The sequence below is a fragment of the Perognathus longimembris genome, chromosome 28 (assembly GCF_023159225.1).
Source record: "Perognathus longimembris pacificus isolate PPM17 chromosome 28, ASM2315922v1, whole genome shotgun sequence".
Lineage (NCBI taxonomy): Eukaryota > Metazoa > Chordata > Mammalia > Rodentia > Heteromyidae > Perognathus > Perognathus longimembris.
In genome coordinates, this window is record NC_063188.1 from 13,520,661 (window position 1) to 13,541,973 (window position 21,313).

Genomic DNA, 21,313 nt, shown 5'->3' on the forward strand with positions numbered 1-21,313 from the left:
ACTGCTTTTGGAATAATAGAAAGTTTTGTGAAATAATCAGCCTTATGTGTAACCTTCAAGTGAAAATTGAATAAAGTATATATACATACATAAAATATCAGTGTTTTAAAAGTCTCTATTATTCTTAATGATGATTGTTTTGTCTCCATTCTTTGTCTAATGCTAGGTCAAGTTTTGAGTAAAAGGTTATGAAACACACAAAAGAACTCATTGCTATTACCTGTCTACATAATCTGTTCAATTTCCAAGAGTATGTTGTACAATTTCCTGGTCTCAGCATACATAGGTGCACCAGTCAGTTCTTTCTCGGGTTTCCTGTACTAACCATTGCAGATCTCTTCTTCCTGTGTTTTTCTCCCTCTGGATTTTTTGTTTGTTTATTTAAACAAACCAGCTTCATATCCCCTTTGTATGAAGTGCTATAATATTTCCAGACAAAACTCATTAAGTATAATATATACTTGTACTTGAAAATGGGTGCAAGTTTATGAGAGTTTGATATTTTGCCAGGGTTATTGCATATTTCTTACCACTTGATCCACATATCTAACCCTCAATTTATTTTAGCTTGGTATTTTTTTACATATTTATGAAACCTCTATAACTTAATTTTAGAACAAGATGGGTGTGATTAAGAAAAAATAAAGCTTTCTAATCGTGACTCAGTTTATAAACACTCAATTTTATTTTCTGCTTTTTTAAAGACTACTTTTCTTTTAAAACAACCTTTTTTTGAAATAATTTTGTCCATGCAAATAGTTGCAGGACTAGCCCAAAGAACTGTGTCTTCTCCACTCAGGGTCCCTAATTGTTACCATTTAAGTACACTTGTTTTATTTTTCTTTCTTTGTGTACCTCTGTATGTATGTGTGCCATCTGAGAATAAGTTCTGAGCCATCTTAGAATAACTTGCACAACATGTGACACTCCATTATCCTGAAATGTTTCAGTGTAGATTTCCTAATGACAAGGACATTCTATCGAACTACAATCATCAAAATTAGGAAACTGATATTGCTACAAAACTGCTATTTAATCTGCCTTTCCAATTTTGCCTGTGGGCCAATCATTGTTTAGCAAAAGAAAGTAAAACATGCTTTCTTGACCAGCATTTCTTCTGGAATCCTGCATTACATTTTCTCATTATGTGTATTTAATCTTCCATCTGGGAAACTCCCTTGTTTTCTTTCCTTGCCTTTTGAGATTTTTCACATTAAGAAAAGTGTTAGGGCTGGGGATATAGCCTAGTGGCAAGAGTGCCTGCCTCGGATACACGAGGCCCTAGGTTCGATTCCCCAGCACCACATATACAGAAAACGGCCAGAAGCGGCGCTGTGGCTCAAGTGGCAGAGTGCTAGCCTTGAGCGGGAAGAAGCCAGGGACAGTGCTCAGGCCCTGAATCCAAGGCCCAGGACTGGCCAAAAAAAAAAAAAAAAAAAGAAAAGAAAAAAGAAAAGTGTTAGCCTGTGTGTGTGTGTGTGTGTGTGTGTGTGTGTGTGTGTGTGTGTGTGTGTATACAATTTTTTCTGTCAGTCCTGGGGTTTGAACTCAGGACCTGGGCACTGTCCCTAGGCTTCTTTTGCTCAAGGATAGCACTCCACTACTTGAGCCACAGCGCCACTTCTGGCTTTTTCTGTTTATGAGGAACCCAGGGCTTCATGCATGCTAGGCAAGCACCCTACCACTAGGCCAAACTCCTGTCCCTACTTTTTTAAATTTTAAATAACTTCATTTAGTGGTACTGAGGAGCAACTCAAGGTCTTGGCATTTGCTAGACTGAGCAATGCCTCAAATTCAGCTATTTTGTACAAATCCTATTAGCTCAGATTTACCTGTTGTTTTCTCCTCATTCAATTCAGGTTATACATTTGGGGTAGAAATACCACAGAAGTAATATTATGTTTTCAGTGAATCATTTCAAGAGCTTGATAGTGTTACTTTGGCCTGTCATTAGTGATGTTAACCTCAGTCTTGTTTTGAAGATGGTATGTAGTGTATTTCTCCATTGTTCAGTTATTCTTTCTTCTGTGTAGCTACTTTAGTATATAATCATCCTGTTTCCTCATTTTTTTTGCTCACAGCTTTTAGTATCTATTGATCTTTCTTGCCTTACAATACTGTGATGATCACCTAATGGTGACTAATTTCATACTAACACATTTATTAATTGTTATTCAACTGTAAAGAATGTATCCACCATTTATTTGCAGCTGCATGGGTCCATCAGCCCTTGTTCTAGTGGGTGGGTTTTAACTTGTTGCCATAAGTATTTTATTATATAGCATTATAAAACCATTACATATTTTATTGTTTTATCACCTATTTTATTTTGGGGGCATTACTGGCGTTTGAACTTGGGGCCTTACACTTGCGAGTCAAGCACTCTATCACTCAAGCCATGGTCTTACCATGATAGTTTTGATATTTGAGTTTTATGGTGAGAGTTGTCTAAGCTCCTGTCCTGACATACCCTCAATTTACTTCTATTTCTCTCTTTTTTAAGCTTTCTAATACAGGGTATCTCAGATTCATACTGGAATCAGCCATTTCTCTGAGGAGCTCTTATACCTTAGAGAATGGTAATTTGAAATGTAAGTTTGGAGTTCAGGGCATAGTTCACATGTTAGAGTGCTTGCCTAGGAAGTGAGAGGCCCCAAGTTAAGTCTTCAGTATCTGAAAACAAACAATTTAAAAACCCAGCCAAGGTATGGCAGTAGGTATGACCTTTGCTACTGTGACATCATTGTTTTAAAACCTCTGCATGAGCAGAGCATCACAAGGCCCAATAGCTATACCCTTATGAACACATAAGATGATGCTAAGTGAAATGAACTCCACGTTATGGAAACGATTGTTATATCACAGTTGTAACTACTTTCAACGTCCTATGTGTATCTGTAGCTTCTATTATTGATGATGTTCTTGTATCACCTTCCTGTGGTTGTACCTACACTATCTCTGTAATCTTATCTGAGTATATTGGAAACCGTGTATACTGGTATTGGAAGTAGGAAATTGAAAGGGAATACCAAAATCGAGAGACACAGGGTAAAAAAGACAAAACAACTACAAAAGCAATACTTGCAAAACTGTTTGGTGTAAGTGAACTGAACACCTCAGGGGGGGGAAAGGGAAAGGGGGAGGAGGGGGGGGGTATGAGGGACAAGGTAACAGTACAAGAAATGTATCCAATGCGTAACGTATGAAACTGTAACCTCTCTGTACATCAGTTTGATAATAAAAATTTGAAAAAAATAAAATAAAATATAAAAAAAACCTCTGCATGCCGGAAAAAGACATATGCATATGAATACATGCACCGTGTACATATATACACATACATAGTTATAGCTGTTCATTAAACATCAGAGGTTTTCCTGGCATGGTGGTACATACCTATAATTCCAGCTCAGGAAATTGTGGCAGAAAGATTGGGAGTTCAAGTCTTGCTTGGGCTAGATAGCAAGACTCTGTCTTACTAACAAAAAATTAAAGGCTGGTGGTATGGCACAAATGGTTGGGTGTCTATCAAGCATGAAGCCCTGAGTTTAAACCCAAGTACCACACACAATAAAAACCAACTATAAGAATTCAACACTACAGGGTTCATTACATTTTTTGTCTGATGGTGAGAAGGTTTATTCCCTTTAGTCTCAATGTAATTATTACTTTCTCATATATAACCAGTTTCCTAGCCTTCCAGGTAGCACCTGAGCTGCCTCCTCAGCCCTAACAACTTCTTGGCCCTGAGCCTGCTGCCCTGCTGTCTGGGCTTTCTCTATAGTCAAAAGGGACAGGGGGGGAAAGCGTATAAATTACTTATTTTAAATATTCCTCACTGCTACTTCTAAGCATCTTTTTTCTGTTTGTTTACAGCTCAGGAATTTCTTTTTTATGTTTTTCTTTTTGAAATAGGGTCTTACTATGTTCCTTAGGCCAGCTCAGGATTTGCATGCCTCTGCTTGCAAAGTGCTGGAATTACAGGTGTGCATTGTCATACCTAGCTAGGAATTTGTTATATTTGTTACATATTTATTGAGCCCAGTACTGGACACAATAAATACACATGAAGTCTATGTTTTCAGGGATATACACCTAGTAGAATAAACAAATGGATACTGACCTTTAGAAGCACTGATTAGAGCCAGATGTGGTGACAGCACACACCTAAAATCCCAACAGTCAGGAGGCCAAAGCAGAAGGATCGGGAGTTTGAGGCCAGCCTAGGCTACAAGGAAGACCCTACCTTAAAACACCACAAAAGATCTGGAGTATGGCTCAAGTAAGAGAGTGCTTGTCTAACAAGCTCAATTCTCACTAGCACAAAATATTAAAAAGAAAACCCCCACAAAGCTGTAATTAGAACATGTTGGGAGCACGAAGGAGAGCCTGTCCTATAGTCCTGGAATGCTCCTCAGAAGAGTCACAGGCTGACTGACTGCTGAATAAAAACTGGGGTGGATGGAGGAATCAGAGGGGACTAGGAAATGGACCAGAAATGACCAAGGTGCTATTACAGAAAGACAAGGCAGGGCTGGGAATATGGCCTAGTGGCAAGAGTGCTTGCCCCGTATGCATGAAGCCCTGGGTTCAATTCCCCAGCACCACATATATAGAAAAAGCCAGAAGTGGCGCTGTGGCTCAAGTGGCAGAGTGCTAGCCTTGAGCAAAAAGAAGCCAGGGACAGTGCTCAGGCCCTGAGTCCAAGGCCCAGGACTGGCAAAAAATAAAATCGACGGAAAGACAAGGCACTCACAAATATAACACACACTAGAGAGGGAAACAGAGTTTCTCTTCAGTCAGTGGGAGATATGCTTGTGACTTTTAATCCAGGAGGTTGTGAGGAGAAGGTGAGGGGGAAAAATCCTAACAAATACCAACACTCAGGGGTCAGGTTGAGGAAGAGATAAGATAACAAGAGAGATAAGAGAGGAAGTGCCCAAGTTAGCCATACCAGTGAAGCTAAGGAAGGTGTGTTGCACAAGTCCATTGAGACGAACTGAACATTTCCTTTTACATCTGATAATTAGGATATGTCTGTGACACTTTTTCATAAGTGTACTTTCATTGAAGTGGAAATAACAAAAGTTAAATTGTAATGACGTGGATAAACAGGGCTTTTCAAAAATAGAGACTACTACCATATACAGTTAATGTCTAATTCCTTGAAACTTCCTCTTTCATCTTCTTTCCCAACTGTTGCTCAATTACTACATAATTTTCCCCCTGTTTTTCTCCTAGATCCCCAGCAGCTAGCCTTATATGGGAAATAGAATAGTCACTCAATAAAACGTTGTTGACAATAACTCCATGCTCTAACCTATAGAGGGAGCTGAAAGAATATCACTCTAACCTATAGGAGAAGCTGAGAGAAAACCACAGGGAACTGTTAACCTATGGGAGACGCTGAAAGAAAATCTGGGAAATGTTCTAACTTCTAGGAGGAGCATCAAGCCTCCTCTTCCAGACATTTTTGAGGAAAACTTGCAGGAGAAGTCTTGGTCAAGGAGTTCTCCCCATAGGTAATATTTCTTCATATATATAATAATAGTATATATCTAATATTTACTTTCTGTCTGCGACATGTGATACTGCTCTTTTCATTCATGCTAGTGAGATGAAGTTTTCCATTAAAATAAATTCAGTAAATTATATTTTAAAATCCATACATTGAAAAAATAAATACAGCAAAGGAAAAATAATGAGTTAATTGATGGAAATCATTTAGGAAAACTAAAGGATAAGTGATCGCTATGACCAAAATCTTAGAAATAAAATATATACGAAGAAGTTCAAACCAGAAAAATATTGGGTGGGTCATATTGGTTTGTGGAACTGTTGTGAAGTTAAAAGCTGTTGAATCTGTGTGGAACATTCTTTTGGGGTTTCTGTTTGGATTCTTTTCTTGTGATTCTACTTTCTTCTCCCTGTGCTATGTGATAAGAGCTTCTGAGGAGACACTGCCTCGTGTCATCAAGGATAAGAGGGAATTTTGGTTGGGCTCAGGGAAAGGGGGCCTAAGAAGCTGGTCAGGTCTGGATTGCTTACTTAACTCTCTGAAGTACAGCTAAGGTCAAAATAAACCCCTCAAAGAAAGAAGATTCTAGTCTGAGTCCTCAAGGTGTGCAGTTTGGGGCAAAAAAATGTTCAGTTTAACAACGGAGAGAGCCCTCCCTACTGAAACATTCGTCTGGTTGAATCTGCCCTTCTAAGGCATTTACAATCTCCTTCCTGGATTTGTGCAGTGTACGGAGGTGAGGAAATTGGTTTGACCATGAAGGGTGAAGAATTCTAGGATTGTGTCCCATGTGATAGCACAGGTATGTTAGTTTCAGCATTTGGGAGGTTGAGACAAAAGGATTATGAGTTGAAGGCCAGCCTGAACTATGTAGCAAGACACTGTTTCAAAATTTTTTATTCTTTATTTTCAAATTATTAAGGAAAAGAAGCTCATGATAAAAAGTTCAAACCTTATGAAAGTATTCAAATTTAAAAAAAAAAAAACACCTCCTCTCATCAGTCTTCTTTTCCATTGTATGATGGTTTGACTTGTTTACTAAATTTTCTATACAAATACTAACATATTTGTGGTAGTTCTTCAAAAGTGTTTTAAGGGGCTGGGAATATGGCCTAGTGGTAAAGTGCTCGCCTTGTATACATGAAGCCCTGGGTTTGATTCCTCAGCACCACATATAAAGAAAAAGCCAGAAGGGGCGCTGTGGCTCAAGTGGTAGAGTGCTAGCCTTGAGCAAAAAGAAGCCAGGGACAGTGCTCAGGCCCTGAGTCCAAGGCCCAGGACTGGCAAAAAACAAAACAAAACAAAAGCGTTTTAGCACATGTTTTGAGACAGGGTCTTGTTAGGTAATAGCCTCAAACATTACATAGGCCATACTGGCTTGAAACTCAGGGATCTTCCTGCCTCAGCCTTCCAAGTACTGGGGTTATAGGCCTGCGCCCCACACTTGGCTGGAAACATTTGGAAGTGTAACATATATATGAAAATGATGCACAGCTTCAATTACTAGAAACTACATGTTGTATGGTATGTTCTGTGTGAGTTGGTGTATTCAATTTGTGATAATTGCTAGAGAATGAGTGACTTTTTGAGAGTTCTGGAATGTTCTATGTGATCTGGGTGATGATTCGTTTTTTTTTTTTTTTTTTTTTTATTCCAATTTGTGGTTGTTCCTAGAGAGGTAAATGACTAGAAATGGGCATTAGGGGGCGCTTAAAGAGTTCTGGAATTTTCTGTGTAGCTTAAATGATACGTAAATGATTGTATTCACTTTGTTTCATTATCAAAGAGTCACTAGCTTGGAATCAACCCAGATGCCCCTTGGCAGATGAACAGATCATGAAAATGTGATATATACTCACAATGGAATTCTATGCTTCCATCAGAAAGAATGATATTGTACCATTCATAAGGAAAGAGAAAGACTTGGGGAAAATTATATTAAGAAAATAAGCCAGACCCAATGAAACATAGGCTACATGGTTTCCCTCATTTGTTGTAACTAGAATGTGCCTATAAATCTACAAATAAACACACTGGATGGTAAAAGACAAAAAAATACACTTGGACATGATAAGTCATATCGGACTATAGATATTCATAGTGAGGCCAAAGGAGAATATTCTTAAGAGAGGATCACAAAGGCTCAATAGCTATGTACATATGATCATATAAAATGATGTTCATTGAGATGAACTCTAAGAAATGGAAACAAGAGGGTTTTTTGTTAGTCTACTTTTTCCCCTAGTTAGTTGCTGTTTTTTATTTCTGTACCTTTTGTTGTGTATGTAAGTTTATCTGTTTTGAGGAGGGTAAGGCAAAGCACAAAAATGGTGGGATAAAGGGTGAACAAATGTGGCAATGATACTCACTAGACACTATGTTGAAAATGAACTACACAACTTGTGGGGGAGGGCACTGAGAGGGAAAAACTGGGAGAACATGAGAAAAGAGATGACACTGTTCAAAAAGAAATGTGCTCATTACCCAACTGAGGTAACTGTAACCCATCTGCACATCACCTTTACAATAACAATAAAAAGATTTTTAAAAGCATCAATACCTAGAAATGAGCATAGGAAACCTGCTTCAAGAGTTGTAGAATATTAATCTAGACACAGGTGGCTTCTGCTAGTAATATTAGCTACTTGGGAGACTAAGGTCCAGAAGATCGTGATTTGAAACCAGCCTGTACAGAAAAGGCCAACTCCATCTCCAAAATAACTATCAAAAAGCCAGAATGGACTTGTGACCCAAGTGGTAGGATGCCAACTGAGCAAGAAAATAAAGCAAGGGTAAGGCCTTGATTTCAAATCCTGGTACTGGCAAAAAAAATAGTTCTGGAACATTCTTGAACTATGTGAAGAAGGATTGTGAGTTTGATTTTAGCATCTATATAGTATTTTCATTTTGCAAATTAGGTTTTTATAATTTATTTGCATATACAAGTAAATGTTCTTACATATATATATATATATATATATATATATATCTTTGTTTCTGTGAGAAACATTCTTTTTTGTGAAATGACTTTGACTATGTCTATCAAGTTGGCCTCAAACTTGTGATACTCCTGCCTCAGTGTAGCTGGGATTACAGGTATGAAGCACTATGCCCAGCTACAAGGGATTGTGAGAAATGAGAAATGGCTAGGTGAGAGTATGCATTTTATTCATTATTTTTCTTTTAGTAAAGGTAAGGCAAGTTAAGTGTAAAAAAAATCAGTAAAAAGGAACTATGGGGAAAGTCACTCTTCCACCTATCCTTGATGACCAGTCTCATCTAATCTTTCTGTAGAAGCCACTAGTGTTTTTAGCTTCTGGCAAGTTCTTATAAGGATAGCCTGTGCAAGGCACATGCATTCGATTATTTGAGAGAGAGAGAGAGAGAGAGAGAGAGAGAGAGAGAGAGAGAGAGAGAGAGAGAGAGAGAGAGAGAGAGAGAGAGAGAGAGTGCATATGCTAATCCTGGGGCTTGAACTCAGGGCCTGGGTTCTGTTTTTGAGGGTTTTTTTTTTTCTTTTTTAACTCAAGGCTACCATTTAACCACTTGAACCATAACTCCACTTCTAGCTTTTTGATGTTTAATAAGAGGTAAGAGTCTCATAGATTTTCCTGATTGCGCTAGCTTCAAACCACATTTCTCAGATCTGTTTCCTGAGTAGCAAGGATTATAGGCATGAACCACTGGCACCCAACACATTTGAATATTTTTTATCAGCACTGCTTAAAAGCGAACACTAATCCACGCAAATCATACTGATGTATGATCTCATTAATGGAATGAGTTTCTATTTTCCCCTAGAGACAATTCAAAGATTCTGGAAACGATCTGACTGGAGAAAGAAAGTCAGATTTCATTCATTGATTGATTCATTCATTGAAAATACATTCCCATGCTTCAAAATTCAAAAGATATAAAAGCTTTCCCTCCCAGCTTCATTGACAAACCCCAACCACTGTAGTTCCTCTCTCAAAACAAGTTTTCATTTCCTTGTGCAGTCTTATAAAGTTTGCGTGCATACAAAAATACATCTGTATATTTTTCCCCAAAATATTACACAAAGTTGCATTGTATAAGCTATTGCAGTATAGCCTCCTCTCCTTTTCCCATGGAAAACTTAAAGACTTTAAAATTACAAGGGCTCATTTTTCTTATGCATTTTTGTGTAAGCTTAATGTGGTAAGCTCCATGAATCAGACTCCTCAGGCTCATCGGATCTTAGCCAGCCAGGTGATAAGTCAGTCTGGGATTGGTTGGTCAGGCATAACTTCAGGGTCTACCCTACATGGTCTGTCAGCCTGCAGAAGTTTAGTCAGAACATGTTCTTATTGTGACACCACAGTTCCACAAGAACGGGAGCTCACAAGATCTCTAGTTGCCTGGGGTCAGCCTTTGTACAACATAACCACTGTCCTATTCTGTTGACTGAAGCGAGTCACTAGACTAATCCAGACGCACGGAATGTGAGGAGCTGCACATACACATGGTCTGGTTTGTAGGTTGAGAGGGGAAGAATTGAGACCATCTTGTCCATCAAACACAATACTTGTTCTGTACCTTACCTTTAAGCGACTTTTTAAAAATATAGAATAGTAGATCTTAGAGAGTTTCATATCAGTCCACAAAGAGCTTCTTTGTGTAATTCCACATTATGCTGGTAAATTCTTAATGAAGGAAATTTTGATTGCTCCCAAGCTTTTTAATGTAATATAATGATGGTATAATGACTAACATGGAACAATTGGCTATCAAAGATAAATTCTCAGAAGTGAAATGATTATGTCAGAGGTATGATTTTGGTAGATACATGCTTGTCTAAGTGTAATATACATTGTTTTAACCTTTTACTTTGAAAAACTGTCAATCCTACAGCATAGTTGAAAAAATGGTACAAATAAACACCTATACGCAGTCAACCATCATGAAACACTTGTTAATACTTTGCTACATTTGTTCTCTCCCTGTGGGTGTATATATATCATATATGCACATATGTTATGAACCCTTTGAAATTAAGTTGCACATAAAGACAGTTTTTCAGGGTGTGTTGCCTGAAATAAGGCATTTGCCTACATAATCACAACTTTATTCACATGCCCCCAAACTTTGAGATTGATCAAAAAATATTGTTTAACTCAGAGATTATGTTCAAATTTCCCAAATTGTGTCAACAATTTTGTTGAGAGCTTTTATTTATATTGTGCTCTTTTATCCTTTGTGGGGTATGAGATTGAATCAAGGTACTCACAAATACTAGGCAAATACTTTACTACTTGAGCTAGAGCTGCTTTTTTCCAACTGGGAATCCAAAAATCTAAGATCAAACATTATTCAAACGTACTTGCTTTTCAAGTTTCTAGCTATTTTTATTAGAAGAGTTTCCCACTTCTTTGGTGGAACTGGGGTTTGAACTCAGGCCTTTGAGCTTGCCATCAAGCTACGCTAGCACTTGGACCATATCACTAGCCCATTTTGTTTTCCTTATTTTTGAATATGGTCTTGCTTTTTGCCCAGGCAGACCTGTGGACTTAATTCTATTTACACTTCTTGTGTGGTTGGAATGTCACGCATGTGCCATTACACCCAGATATTTACTGGCTGTAGCTGGGCCTCACGAACTCTTTGCCTGACTTTGGATTGACCTCGAATCATGATTCTCCTGAACTCTGTGTCTTGAGTAGCTAGGATTACAGACATGAGCTATCACATTCATCTCAGTTTTCTTTAAAAGATAAGACCTTTTTATATCTTTCATGAAATATTAATTTCAGAGCATCCGGGCCAGTTGTTTTGTGTTCTATCCATAATTGGAATTGGTCACATTATTTCTTCATGACCAGGTTCAAGTTAACAGTTTTTGGCAAGAAATAACACATAGGTAATTCCCATTGCATTGCATCAGAAGATTCATGATGTTCTTTTGTTCCATTGGAGATGCCAGGGTTGATCACTTGGTTAAGGTAATGCTCTCTGGATTTCTACATTGCAGATGTAACTTTTCCTCTTTATAATTAATAATGTTGAATTAATATAGAAAATGTAAACATGATGGTCTAAATGTTCTGTTCCCTGACAACATTCTTTCATAGTTTTAGTATTTATTTTGACCCTACCTGAATCCAGGTTTGTTTTTATTGCAGGTCCTGGGGCTTGAACTCAGAGCTTGGACACTGTCACCTAACTTCCTTTGCTCAAGGCTAGCACACTATCACTTGATCCACAGCTCCACTTCAGGCTTTTTTGGTAGTTTATTAGAGATAAGAGTCTCACAGACTTTCCTGCCAGGGCTAGCTTCGAACTGTGATCATCAGATCTCAGCCTTTTTGTTTCCTAACTGTATCATTCCTTTCACATTTATTAAGTAGGATTTTATATTAATAAAAGTGACCCCCCCTTCTTTTTGCATAGCACTTTAATTTTTAAAAGATTATTTAAGCAGAGCACTGGTGACTCATGCCTATAATCCTACCTAGTCATTCAGGAGACTGAGAACTGAGAATCCCAGTTCTACTCCAAACTTGGCAGTAAAGTCCATGAACTCATCTCCAATTCACCATTAAAAAGCTAGATATAGAGCTGTGGTTCAACTGGTAGAGTGGTAGTCTTGAGTGGAAAAAGCAAAGGAACAGTGTCCAGGCCTTGAGTTCAAGTCCCAGTAATCCCCTGAAAAAGAGATTATTCAGAGTATTTACTTGTTTCCATTATTATACTGGTGCATAAAAAGACAGAACAATGGAACAAAGTGGTAAGCCCAGATACAGACCCAAGTATATATGGAAATTTAATGTGTAATATATCCAATATGCTCACATGACTGAGGCAAAATGGACTTTTTAATAAATTCTGTTGGGGTAGCTAGATAGCCATTAAGATAATTCAGTCTCATGTTTCGCAGTGTATCCTGGAATAAACTCCAGATAAATCCAACTGTAAATATGAACATTATACAAATCCTTGGAGAAGAAGTAGACTAACTTCTTTATAACCCAGGTGAGGGAATAGCCTTTCCAAATACTTATAGCCTCAAATCCAAATGCAACAAAAAGATGGACACTTTCAACTATAAAAAACCAAATAGTAGAATGCCTGCCTAGTACACATGAAGCCCTGAGTTCAAACTTCAGTATTGCTTAAAAAAATAATAAAACCCTTTTTCATGGCAAAAATATCATGTAAGCAAAGTCAAACAAGGGGCCACAAAACATATAATATTTGTGTGTCTTAATCAGAAGGCTAATATCCTAAATATGTAAAGAACTCTTAAATCTATACTAATATTCCTTGCTTTGACCACAATATTAATGCTTAGATAATATTTGTTGAGCAATCAAATTACTTAGTCTTTAGACTTACCACTTAATAGTTGAATAAATGAATAAATATGGAGTTAAGGAATAGAGTCTAAATCCATATTTCCTTTAATTCTCTCTCATCTTTCAATTCTTGCTCAATTTCTGTGGCAAGAATCTCTCTCCTGCCTTTCTTTCCCTAACTTCTTTGTCTCCATTTGTTTACTAAAGAAAAACCTTCAATAGTGCTCATATGCATAAAATTTATGCCTTGATCAAAAACAAGACAAAAACAAGACAAACAAGACAAGTTACAAGTTTTCAAGAGAAATTAAATGTTAGAATGTAAAATGCTTGAACATGTCCTGCTTTCTTATCTTTCTATAATTATCTTCCCATGCACCCAAAATGGAACACTGAGAAATAATTAATGTTAAAATCATTCCAACATGTTTTATCTTCTTGCTCAAACTGCTTCCTGAAATCTCATTGCGAACCTTCAATATGTTTACTTTTTGGATTAACTTGGAACTCTAACCATGATTTTTTTTTAAATTGCATGTAATTTTTTAAAGCAGTTGCTTCGTCTACATTTTTCTAATACAAGAAAGGCTGTGTTTTGACCCAAATGCTCTGCTTTTTATCATTCTTCATCCAAAGGCATAGTTCTCATATTTGTTTCTGTTATTAAAAATATTTTAAGCACCACAACATATCAATTAATGTTTGAAAATGGCAACATTTGCAAATTGAGAGACTGTACGTTTATGACTGTCTGTTGATGGGATTTGTTAGTGAACCCTTAAACAATTTCCTTTTCTGATCTTTCTTCATTTTCCTTTTTACCTGCCTTCCCTTTCCTTCCTTCCTTCCTTCTCCTCCCTTTCTCTCTCTCTTTCTTCCCTCCTGCTCTCCTTCCCTTCTTTCTTTCCTTTCTTCCTCTGTTTGTAGGGTTTCACTATGTCACCACGGCTGGCCTAGAGTTCACTGTATAGTTCATTAGAGGCATGTACCACACCAGGTTGTCTTTGTTTTTCTACCACTAGAAATCATTGATCTATTTTTCTGCTACAACTAGTTCTCAACATGTATGATAAGGCTTTCTTTATATGTTGAATTTTGTCTCAGAAGGTGAATGAGTCACTTGATTCCATAAGCCCAGAAAAACAGGCTTTTCCCCAGACAGTCATTGTAAAAGTTGCCTCTTGGTAGTAGATCCTATTTTCTCTAGCACAGTAATTGTAAGTTGACCCAGTAAATATTACTTAGAAATTTTGCTCAGTTGAAAGGCATTATAGAAGAAAAAACATGTGTATTAGAATGGAGCAGATTGAATCTGCTACATTTCTGTTTTATTTCTATCTTTGGAGTTTTGATTAATCATATAAATAAACATGCTTATTTATTACAATAAAATTGTGCAGGATTTTAAAAAGCTTTAGAGAATATGAATAGAATTGGGACACTTAAAAGGATGGGATTAAAATGTAGGAGGCTTTCTTTCAATAAGTTCTTGTAAAAATCATGTATCTACTTTGGAGAATTTATAAAAAGTTATGGAAAAGTGTTTAAAATGAAAATAAAATCCCAATCATTACATCAGGCAGAGTCAGCTATACATTTGTAATTGACCTCCGACTCTATTACGGAACATTTTAGCCTATGAGCACACTTTAACATTGGGAGTGTTTTTCAGATAAAAATATTGCTATCTAAGCGATTTAACTTTTAGATAGTTTAGCAGCCTTCTGTGATGCATGATCTGAGAACCCGGAGTCTAGAAAGCAAATCACAAGAAGCCCTACTCCAATTACCTGCAGAGGTCAGTGTGGATCTGAGTGTGGATATGGCAGGACGGTTCAGTTGTGACCCAGTTGCTTATTAAACAAAAGCCATTTCCATTTGGATGAGAAATATGAGCTGCCAGAGCCTTAAGTGTCTGCAATTTCTTTTGACAAAATTGAAATAAGCATGGACATACTCTCTAGTTACACAGTTCACAGAAGATTATGTGCTCTTGCTCCTACCCCTGACTGACCAGCGTTTCTTTGATTAGTTACAGTGCTAAAGAAACAGAGTTGGTGGCTTTAGGATTTCTTCAATTTGACTTCAACCCAGATGGCAAAATCTGAGGGTTCCATAGGAGCTACGTTAGTTTACTTTCTACTATTATCACGTATTTGAACACCAAGTTGTGCAAACTGATGATTTCAACTCCAAAAGAGCATCATCTTAACCCATTCATGTGACTCTTCCTTTCTTTTCTACATAATTTTTGCTCTTACATCCAACTTTTCAACATAAAAAGTCAGAGCATTGATTAGGCTAAGAAACTGTCAGAGAGACTTATATTTGCTCATTATGTCTAAACACCATTCTTTCTTGGGCCATGACACAAATCTACCATGTGTTTCATAAGCTCACAAGCTTCCACTCTACTATAATTTGCTATATATATTGGTACATAAATTGTTGGTAGCTTATGTTTACCTAGCAACAGAATCTGTTTGGTAGAAAGCTGTGGGAAAGGATGGCTTGTGCAGAAGATCTGGTTGTTTTTTTTTTTCTTTCCTTTTCCATTTTCTTTTTCCTTTCTTTCTTAATTTTATTTATTTATTTAAAGCTGTTTCCTCATCTAAAAAGTTTCTTCGATACAAAAAAGGCTCTATTCTGGGCCAAACAATGGTTCTTTTATGTAATTTTAATCCAAATTGCCTCCTAAGTAATCACTTTAGGATTTTTTTTTCTGCTATATTGATTACCTTACACATAACTAAATGCCCTCTAAAATTTCTTTTATAAGCAAACTTCATGCAGATCACGGTGGGAAATGATCTTGACCTTGTAGGTGTTAAAGATTATATTTTGAGACATCTCACCAAATGTCCAATGTAAGTTAGTGTTATTAGTGTTAGTTTTCTTTTTCTTTTTAAGACAGAGTTTCTCTGTAGCTACATCTGGCCTTGAACTTGTGAGTGTCCTGCTTCAACTTCCCAAATGCCAGAATTACAGACAGTGCCCCACCACATCTGGCTACTTGTGGGGTTCAGTGCTGATTTACATTTCAAGGACATTGACCAGAGTTTAGGGGCCTTCAATTAAGTGTAACAAAATGGAGTGTTCTACACTGTGTTATCAGCATTACCTTGATTTCTATGTAGGTAAATGAGCTATTTTTACTTGTCTCTCTTTGCTTTCTAACCAGCAGAGCAATGCATGCTGAAACTAAAAAAAAAAAGCCTAAGGTAGAACCTTTTTCTGACGTCTCTCATTGTTGGTTATAGGGATTCCACACTATCAAAGTGGGCAGTCTACTTTCTGCATTCATTTTAACAAACAAGTATCATCCTGTTAACTTTCGTCATGTAACACCAAAGAGTACATGTTGTGGGGTTATTGTGTGATATTGCCTTTATGCAAATGACTAGTTTTTCTATTATGGTCTACAGCTATTGTGTAGTCACTGTGAAAAGGCAATGCAGAAGTTTCCCCCTTCCAAGAGAAAAGAAAGAGAAAGAGAAAGAGAAAGAGAGACAGATAGAGACAGAGACAGAGAGACAGAGAGAAACAAAGAAATAAAGAAGGAAAGAAAAAGAAAAGAGAAGAAGAGAGAGAAGCAATGAAAAGGAAAAGGGCATTCTGTTAAACAAGAAGAAAAGGGCCTTTTATTAGACAAAAGCTATTTCCATTTGTTTGTTTGTTTGTTTTGTTTTTTGGTTTTGCCTCTCATGGGGCTTGAACTCTGGGCCTGGGTGCTGTCCTTGTGCTCCTTTTGCTCAAGGCTAACACTCTACCACTTGAGCCATAATGGCCATTTCCATGTGGATGAGAATATGGGCCAAATTTCTGCTAGGCCGAATGGGTATATGCAATCCTGAGAAATTAGTCATTAAAAAAAGACTAAGCAAAGCCAGGTGCTGGGGCTCATGCCCATAATCTTAGCTACTCAGGACTCTGAGACCTGAGCATCACAGTTTGAAGTCAGCCTGGGCAAAAATGTTAATGCCACTCTTGTCTCCAATTAACCAGCAAAAAGTGGGAAGTAGAGGTGTGACTCAAATGGTAGCGCACAAGCTGTGAGCGAAAAAGCTATGGGACAGTGGCCAGGCCTGACTTCAAACCCCAGTACTGGCACACACACACACACACACACACACACACACACACACACACACATTTTTGGTTGCTTCATTTCTATAAGGAAGGTAAAGATTGCAGAAGACTCAAAAAGGAATCCAGTACTTATTCTAAACTTTTTTTTTTTTTGGCCAGTCCTGGGGCATGGACTCAGGGGCCTGAGCACTGTCCCTGGCTTCTTTTTGCTCAAGGCTAGCACTCTACCTCTTGAACCACAGCGCCACTTCTGGCCATTTTCTGTACATGTGGTGCTGGGGAATCGAACCCAGGGCCTCACGTTTATGAGGCAGGCACTCTTGCCACTAGGCCATATCCCCAGCCCCTATTCTAAACTTTTGATGCCATTCTAGAAATGTTTCTAGATGGGTAGGCCAGTCCCTTGTAGAGTATTGATTGATGGTGAGGCGGTTATCTGCTTAAGATTGAATAGCCAGTCACATAAGAAATCAGATGACACTACTGAACTCCACTGTGTAGTACAACTTTCTGTGATGATAATGTTCTACATTTGTGATATCCAGTTTAACTAGCCACTAGTCACCTAGTGCTGTTGAAAACTTAAGCTGTAGCTAGTACAATTACGAGTGTGAGCCTTATGTTTATTAATTTCACTTTATTTCAGTAGCCACATGTGGCTAATAACTGGTATATAGGATAGCACAAGTCTATATCAAGAGGATAAAGATGAGAGTAGGAAAATTGGGACAGGAGTAGAGATTCATAAGGGAAACTCAAGAAACTTTAGACTTGCAATGCATTCATTGATTTCTTAACTATCTTCCATGAGCCCTTTGCATTGGTACTGAAGTGGAGTGAGGACAGGAGACTCAAAAGCTGTATCAGCTATGAGTAAGGTTAGAAGGGTGATTAAACCCTACCTCTCAAATAAGAGTCACATGATGGGATGGAAAGAAGCTGACTAACAGATTGAAGACCCATTTTGTCACTTATTGAGTGGATAATCTTGACCCTAAATTCCTTAAGTCCTTAGTTTTATTTTCTAGAAAATAAAGAAGATGGTACCTCCTACGGTACTTTCCTCAGGGAGCTTCTTACTTCAGATAGGAGATCATACTGAATAATTTCCGCTCTGTGTGTGTGTGTGTGTGTGTGTGTGTGTGTGTGTGTGTGTGTGTTGGTACTGTGGCTTGAACTCAGGGCCTTACATTCTTGCTTAGCTTTTTTAACTCAAAGCTTCATGCTGGGCCTCAACTATACTTCTGGTGTTTTGATGGTCAGTTGGGGATGAGTCTGTCATATTTGTCTACCAAGGCTGGCTTTGAACCGTGATCCTCAGTCTCCTGAGTAGGTATGATTACAGGTGTGAGCCACAGGTACTGTACGTGGTGTGTGTGTGTGTGTGTGTGTGTGTGTGTGTGTGTGTGTGTGTGTGTCAGCCGTGAGGCTTGAACTCAGGGTGCTGGCACTGTCCCTGAGCTCTTTTGCTCACCATTTTGAGCCACTGCGGCTGCTTCTGGTTTCCTGACGGTTTGTTGGAGATAAAAGTCTCATGGACTTTCCTGTCTGGGCTGGCTTTGAACAGCGATTCTCAGATTCAACTTCCTGGGTACCTAGGATTGCAGGTGTGAGCCAAGAGCACCTGGCTTTTTATTTGTTTTGCAAGGAAAGGTCTTGCTATGTAATCCAGGCTGTCCTTCAAATTCTGCTGTCTTCACCCTCCCAGGTACTGGGATAAGAGAGTTACAGGTATGCACCACCATTCCCTGCTCCATACTGGATAATTTCCTGGGATTTTATGTCAGTAATGTGAATGCATTTTAAAAAGGATGAAGCCATATGAAATGTACCATTTGTGTCATTATCATCTTTAGAAAAGCCAATATTCTTTCTACTGTATCTACTAATGAGCCCACCCTGTAGCAAGTTTCCTTAACTTTCAGGCCAAGGTTCTTATCCTGACCCCCATAATGTGTCTTTTAAAAATTAATAAGCTGAGTGAGCAGCAGAGAATTTTCCAAGCGGGGTCCTACTATCTCCCCACTCATATGGACATTTTTTTTTCTCTCCCTTGGCAGAGTATGAACTTTACTACAACCCACTGAGCAAAATAATGTCTTCTTTTCAAATCATTAAGCTCGGTGACCAGGCCATTCAAAATACAGCAGGGTGGTCAGATCACCAAAGTCCATAGCTTGGTGCATATCTTCCCTTCCCCAGCAGACTGCATGGTGCCCGCAGGGCTTAGAGTATCTTGGCCTTCTGCATAGGGCAACTTTAGCCACAGGAAGCCAGTAAGTGAATAGGATCCTTACAGTGAACATTGGCCATAGGTATTACTAAGAGGTTTCGTTTAACTCTGCATGGTCAGTGGTGTTCCACCCTACCTCTCCCGGAGTATGTCATTGTCCTGAATGAAAAGGTTCCAGGGCAATGCTTAGAGAATGAGTCTAAGCTGTTGGATTATCAACTAAGGATAAAGTTCTCTGTTTCTGTCACATATACAGCCCAGTGTTCCATGGCCTTCCTTCTGCCTTAGCATATACTCACTTGGATTGTTTGTATATTTCCAAGCCCTTAGAGCCCCTTGAACTCTGAGCTAAACTGTTCTGTGTACAATATCTGCAGGATTAGAAATGAATTGCAAGGAACATAGAAAATACAATCTTTTGAGCTATTTAGACAGTCCCAAAATTGTACAGCTATGAATCCAAGAAACTTGAAAGTCTTTTTGCTTCCACCCTTTTTACCTCCAAGAATTGAGATTGGTTTAACAGTCCGCCATGTCTCACTCACGTTGATGTATGCTTACCTCTGGCAGTCTCAATGCTGGGGCCTATGAGTGGAGCTGGGGCACTGGTTCACTTTGCCAATGATTGTGATATATCATCTATAATATATGATACATGATATGGTCCGTGGAGCCAAACAAGTCACTTGGAGAGTGAGTTATTGGCTTTCTGGACAGAAAAGGTGTTGGGTCAAGTCCAAAAACAGCACTGAGTTTTCCTACTTTAAGCAGCAAGTATAACGAGGGCCGAGGTGACCACAATCCTATCTCACTTTTACATCTGCATTTACCACCATGTTTTTCAAGTCTCTGATGTTAACTCTAGAAAGGCAGTCAAATGGACCCAAACCAGAGAGATGTAAAAGGTGTTTTCCTGTCTCTTGGGATAACTAGGCAGCCAGCCAACGTGGGCAGCAGAGGTAGAACAATGAAAGCTGCCTAGGGAGACAAGCAAAGCTCAGGAAAGGAACCGAAACAGATCTGCAAGACGGGTGGGAGTTGTGGAGAATTAAAACCAGGTCAAGAAGGAACCCAATGATGGAATGTGAACCCTATGCCACAGGTCTTTGGTTGGAGATAGTTTAGAACATGGTGTCACACAGAAATGCACAAGTACTCTGGGTTTGCCTGGGTCACTGTATGTTTTCCTCAGTCTTGTCTGGAATGTAGTTTCATTTGTGAGATGATTGATTTTATTTTAATTTTTTGGTTTCGGTCCTGGGGCTTGAATTCAGGGACTCACTTGAGCTACAGCTCCACTTGTGGTATTTTTTTTTGGCAGTTCATTGGAGCTAAGAGTCTTATGCATGGACTTTCCTGCCTTGGCTTCACACTGTGACCCTCAGATCTCAGCCTCTTGAGTAGCTGGGATTACAGACATGAGCCACTGGCTTCTGGCTGATTTTAAATTTTACAAAAAGAATAGAGGCTTGGAGGGGGGGGTGGTTAGCAGGTTTTATAGCCTTCTTACCTCCCTGTGAAAGTGATGCTAGTCTTTTTTTTTTTTTAACCAGCACCTACAAACAAAGGGAAAACATGTAAGCTTCCTTCTGGGAAAGGAAGGAACCAGCTCAGTTTGGTTTGGGACATGCTTGCTGCTGCTGAGGCATTAATCAGGGCCCTGACATAGCTGGAAAGGGCTGGTTTCCTATTCATGTATGGAATCATAAAGGGGGCACAACATTTAAACAAAAGGCCAAGGAAACCTCTCCCAAAGATCCTATCAACTGCAGCTATGGACCAAGGAGTCTAGCCAGAAGGGAAAACCCATTTTAGAAAAGAACCCTGTTTTTCCAGGAGGCAGCATTCCTGTTACTCCGGATATGACTATAGTTCCAAAGAGGTCACTGGGGTAGACCTTCACTTCAACTGGCTCTCAGGGAGTGGCCAATTATTTGTGGTTAGGTTATTTTTCATTATCTGTAGCATTAAAGGACACGGATATCCTTCGTTTAAGATGGGGACCATTGTAGTTTGATAGTTCACCATGCATTTTACTTCTCTCACATTGTTTAGCAAAAGTATAGTTGGGAACTGGGCACTCCTGCCTATAACCCTAGCTACTCAGGAGGCTGAGATCTGAAGATGGAGGTTCAAAGCCAGCTCAGTCATGAAAGTCTG